This window comes from Palaemon carinicauda, chromosome 7, assembly GCF_036898095.1.
Source record: "Palaemon carinicauda isolate YSFRI2023 chromosome 7, ASM3689809v2, whole genome shotgun sequence".
NCBI classification, from domain to species: domain Eukaryota; kingdom Metazoa; phylum Arthropoda; class Malacostraca; order Decapoda; family Palaemonidae; genus Palaemon; species Palaemon carinicauda.
In genome coordinates, this window is record NC_090731.1 from 163,258,851 (window position 1) to 163,265,034 (window position 6,184).

The window sequence follows — 6,184 nt, forward strand, 5'->3', positions numbered from 1 at the left end:
CAAGGGCAAATATCACTATTCCACCTAAATAAAGAATTAAAATAGACCAAGCCTATCAATAGTACGAAATTATGTATTAATACATTTCAATAAATGATCGAATATGAAATATGCATGAAAGGAAAAGAAAATATTCTAGAAATAAAGCTGAAAGTATTTATCACTTATCTTTCAAACATATTCCTTTGTTGGGCCTTCAATGCGAATTTCTTTTATAAGTTAGGAAATGATGATTGAAGTAATATTCCTGTCTCGTTTTGCTTGATGCAATAGGAAAACTGCAGATAATTCCAACAGCGTGTAGTCTGCATGGAAGCATAGGCATTTGCATAATAAACTCGCCACTCTTTCTGTTCAAATGCTTTTTACTATTTGTCTGTCTGTCTAGTTATTATACAGTGCATCTCTTTTATTCTTCACCGTCAGTTTTTGCCTGTCTTTTATTCTCTCAAGCTGTCATTTATCTTCTTTATGATTGCTCAAGCTGTCCTTTATCTTCTTTATGATTGCTCAAACTGTCATTTATCTTCTTTATGATTGCTCAAGCTGTCATTTATTTTCTTTATGATTGCTCAAGCTGTCATTTATCTTCTTTATGATTGCTCAAGCTGTCATTTGTCTTCTTTATGATTGCTCAAGCTGTCATTTATCTTCTTTTTGATTGCTCAAGCTGTCATTTATCTTCTTTATGATTGCTCAAGCTGTCCTTTATCTTCTTTATGATTGCTCAAGCTGTCCTTTATCTTCTTTATGATTGCTCAAGCTGTCCTTTATCTTCTTTATGATTGCTCAAGCTGTCATTTATCTTCTTTATGATTGCTCAAGCTGTCCTTTATCTTCTTTATGATTGCTCAAGCTGTCATTTATCTTCTTTATGATTGCTCAAGCTGTCATTTATCTTCTTTATGATTGCTCAAGCTGTCATTTATCTTCTTTATGATTGCTCAAACTGTCATTTATCTTCTTTATGATTGCTCAAGCTGTCATTTATCTTCTTTATGATTGTTCAAGCTGTCATTCATCTTCTTTATGATTGTAAATAAAATAATGATAAAGTCAGGCATCTAACAATCAACTACGGACTCTGCACCCAAAACTTTTCTAAGAAGATCGATAATGAGAACCCACATACTAACACACCCTTTTCAATTCCGCTCCTCACTCCGCCCCTCCTCGTCCCCCAGATGTGGGAATAGGGAACTTTAACATGAAAAATCACCGGGAAATTAGACTACTTAACATAACTGTACCTTTATCTATTTTCCTTTTCTTTACTATAGCGGGTAAAACACTTCGACTAGTAAAGATAACGTGTTCTATCCTGGCAAAATACTTAAAATCCTTTCTTTATCATGCAAGAAGAAATACGTTGATTTAATCAAGACCAGAATTACTTGGAATTCTTTATATCAAGGCGGCAAAACGATTTGATTAATACGGAAAATTTTTTGCAAATATTTCATTTCCTTGTCATGAAACTACCCGTATGTTATATCGTTTGTAAATTTAGTATAATTTTACTAAGAAACGACCGAATACATTCTTTCGAGGCTACATTCTTAGGAGAGACAGGAAACTGCACCTACTTGTCATGTCCTTGAAGCACTCTAGGAAAAGAAGTTTCTTTACGCCGCTCTTGAGAAGGCTTCATAAATAAGCAAATCATTGTTTTGAAAGCAAAGACTATTGTGTAAATTTACACATAAAACACGTGATAGCTGTGTAAAATAGCACAGAAACGTTTAAAGGCTTAAAGGTCACTCATGAATGGCAGAGGCAAGGGACAGTGACATTGCCCTATCAAACAGAACAATGCCCTAGAGACTGACCATATATACAATACACGATCAGCGCCCAAGGCCCCTCTCCACCAAAGCTAGGACCAAGGAGGGCCAGGCAATAGATTTAAAGGCCTCAAGATATCCTTGGACTTGATATTATGCAAGCAGCAACAGTTACCCGTACAGGGGAAAAATAAAAGTTTCATTAACATGCGGCATGGCAACACATGCATATAAACACACGCACACACGAACTTAAACAACCGAACACACACCTGTTGCATCAACGATATACCGGCATCTTCAATTCCCCTTCACCTTTCTGACTTTTAGATTAGGGGGGAAATAAACGCTCCATTCCGCTGAATTAACTTTTATCCAAACAATTTGTGTCTTTAACAAGGTTTTAGACAACATGGCATAAGCGTTCTGCTTCTTGGTACCTTGCGACACAGTGTAATAGATGTATTTTAGACTTACAGGCTCTAAACTTTATCTTATCATCAAGGTTTTAGACGATAGAGCACAAGCGTTCTGCTTCTCAGTACCTTGAGACACAGTGTAATAGATATATTTTAGACTTACAGGCTCTAAGCTTTATCTTATCATCAAGGTTTTAGACGATAGAGCACAAGCGTTCTGCTTCTTAGTACCTAGAGGCACAGTGTTATAGATGTATTTTAGACTTACAGGCTTTAAACTTTATCTTATCATCAAGGTTTTAGACGATAGAGCACAAGCGTTCTGCTTCTTAATACCTTGAGACACAGTACAATGGATACATATTAGACTTCGCAGGCTCTAAAAGAAAAAAACTTTCCAAGATCAATCTCTATCTTCTCACAGAAATCGATCCCAATGAGAGTAATCAATGGAAAAAGAAACATTATCTTCATAAATAGAAGGAACTCGATGAAGACGCAGTCAATACATCCTTAACACCTTTCCGATAATCCAGGTCTCCTAGCTGGAAAGAAGACTCCAGGTCCATAAAGGGACCGAGGCTACCCTATGCAAATCTTTACCCTACGGTGAATTTAGGTTTTGCTTTCGTGTGAAAGGTCATTGTGTCCGTCTCTTGTACGTGTGGTTTGGGTATCAATAATGACGTTATTGACACACACAAGCCATTTATATATACATAAACATATGCATATATATATGTATATATATATATATATATATATATATATATATATATATATGTGTGTGTGTATATATATAATTTGTTTGCTGAATTGTATGTGCACGCCAGTGTACATAGTGTCACATTTATCTATATGTAGTATACACCCACATTTTCGATATACATGTATGCATGTATGTACGTATTTAGACTATATATATATATATATATATATATATATATATATATATATATATATATATATATATATCAAAACACGCATCTATATGCATATAAAATACATATCTTACATGCAAATTCAAGAAATACTCATATTTTGTTCGTATCCTGAGAAAAGAACATAACCAACTAACAAGCATATGAAAGAACAAAAGCGATTGCAATCACTGAAATCAACAAAAGATAATAAATTAACGACAATGACACAGTAAGTTGAACTGTCAGAACCTAAATAGGCAGTTGGGGAGAAAATATTACAATAACAACCGAAAATACGAGAGAAGACGCCATAAAAATTACGGCATTTGCCTTAAAGCTTTAAACCAAACCACAAGAAGAAGCACAGCAGACACATTTCGAAAGAGGATAACGGGCAAACATTGAAAATGGACATTAGCATAGAAAACGGCGATAAGATCAAGATTGCCAACGAAATTGAAAAGAAATCCACATAAAAATTACGAACTTATGACCTCAAATCCAAGCCTGGCAATCACTTATCACGAACATTTTGTTAGTTCCGCAAAATAAAAAGTAGATGATGGAAAAGAAGAAAAAATGGAATAAAGATGTAGCTAATGTTATGAACGCTAGACCAAACCTATAAAATAACATAAGCTTAAAGTGAGATACGAAGAAGTAAGGTTAACGTATCTAGAACAAAAATACTCGGGTAAAGAGAAGAATGAAAAAAAAAAAACTGAAAATTAGAGGAGTTAGACGCATTGATATTAGTGATATCCAAACATTGCTATGCATATTCAAGCTTCCTTTGGAATGACCCTACATGCAATATTACACATAGCCTTCTAAGTTTATATGTTTGTAAAATCTATCTTAACAAACAAGAATTATTTCTATATATAACTGTTACCGAGAAAGTTGCCTTACATTTACAATGTATGAGTATGATAGATAGTTCATTATTTCTCTTGCAGTTCATTTATTTCATTATTTCCTTTGCACACTGGGCTATTTTTCCCTGTTGGAGCCATTGGGCTTATAAAATCCTACTTTTCCAACTAGGGTTGTAGCTTAGCTAGTAATAATAATAATAATAATAATAATAATAATAATAATAATAATAATAATAATAATAATAATAATAATAATAAAGCGCAAAATATAAGGAAACTGGAACAGCTCAAAGCAATTGACCAGTCACCTAGAAAACTCCTTGCAATTTGCCGTGCAGTAAGAGGCTACAATGCAGAAACTAGGAAAGCATGATAAGCAAGGTGACAAGTTATCAGAATGATAAGCTGACTAAAATGCTGATTAAGACCTTCCTAAAGACTGGAGAGATCAAGTTACTCTTGTAAACATCATTGAAAGCAAGTATTTCCGCTATTGAATTAAGCCCTTATCTTGCAAGGACTTTGAGCTAGGGCTAGCTCTTGATAAAACTACAATTTTATAGATTTTAAAGGGCTTTATTACTGGATTTTCGTGTATTAACTTTTATACTATACTGAAATCTACCAAATTATAATTCATATCGAGTAATGTACTTCAAATGCTATACAGAAACAAACAAACAAACAAAAAAAGAATCAACATCCGCCAGTTCTCCCGCGTTCGAAACACGAGAAAACATACGCAGTTTATTAGGCTCTTAAAGATACGTTTACATATTAACATCTTTGCTCTGTGCTTTCAAATAAAAAAGGTACTTTATGACGTGTGTATCAATTACATAAAATTCGCCTGATTATCTCGAATCCTAAATCAGACAGCTCAGTTATGACGGTTCGAACAAAGTTAGTTAGTTTGGGATCTGCCCACCAGGAGTCATCCAGGTACACGTTACCATAGTTACGGGGAAGCTGCAACCAGACATGGTTTTTGAAAATGCAAATACGCGATTTTAAGAGATAAAATCTTTTGGACTCATTCTTGCCTTAACATGATGTATCTTAATAACAGAGTTACTGAGCTAAAGTTCATATTATCAACGAAATTCTTTAAAAAGATAAAAGACTAAACAGGTGGAGATAAAGAAGCAAAATGAAACTTAAGATTTAATGTACCAAGTTGTATGCTTGTTGCACGTACAATAAATCGAAAGATTAAATGCACACTGTTGCAGCAGAGTTGATAAACGCTTTATGCTTATTTTTGCTTTATGATAAGCAGATAAGAAGACTAATGTAGAGCTTTGAGGCCTATCAATAATGCTCAGATACGAGATAGGTGAGGTGACGACCTACCTGAAGGAGATATGGGCGTGAAGCACGTGTGACTTTCGCGAAAACTGACGGTGGAATGAAACCGCCCTTACATCTCCAGACTGAGCATTAGCCCCCCACCACATCCAAGCAGCCAATGGGAAGGAACTACGTCACTCCCTCCACCATAAACTCCGCCCCCACCATAACTCCCCCTCGGTCACCATGAAAATCTTCGAAGCAGCGCCCACGTTCATAGATCTTTTCTGTCCTGCACGCCCATCTAACACCACCCACGCCATCCCTTAAGCCACAAGTTCAATATGTCATAGGTCAATATAACAAATTTCAACTGCCAAATTTCATTCATTTTAAAACATGCAAGGCAGATTTAATTAAACTTATTTATACATAAAAACCACATCAACACATCATTCATGTATTCTGTAACATTACATATACTATACTCAAAATAACCTAGGATAGTAAAAAGCAAAGTCACTTGAACGCAAAGTTCATAGTAATGTTGGCCAACGCGTCAGTGATATCTTATCATAAGTGATTGTATTAGTATATCATTAAACAGTTTTTCCTCCTCCCTGCTTCTTAATGCTTATCAGTGTGCCACCCCTCACATCGTGCAGGTATTCGTCGGGACTGTACCTGCGAGTGAGTACTCCCTTTTACGAGCTATGTCATAGGTGCAGGGAACATACGATGCGATGTTTAATGATTTGCTTATCATCAATGCAATTCAAAGTTCGTGCTTCGATTGACCAGGGTAATGCAAAAAAGAAAATGCATGGGCAATGCAAATGCCTGAATGAATAGGAAATACAAATGCGAGAATGAATAGGCAATGCAAATAA

At 35.2% G+C, this 6,184-nt stretch overlaps 1 protein-coding gene across 1 annotated transcript in view; it reads right to left on the minus strand.

Moving 5' to 3' along the window:
• LOC137644117 (normal mucosa of esophagus-specific gene 1 protein-like) overlaps positions 1-5,446 on the minus strand; it is a 1,080,087-nt gene extending 1,074,641 nt beyond the window's left edge. The window contains exon 1 of the mRNA XM_068377087.1: positions 5,358-5,446. The gene's annotated coding sequence lies outside the window, so the exon portion shown is untranslated. The remainder of the gene's footprint in view (positions 1-5,357) is intronic.
• Positions 5,447-6,184: the final 738 nt, after the last annotated feature.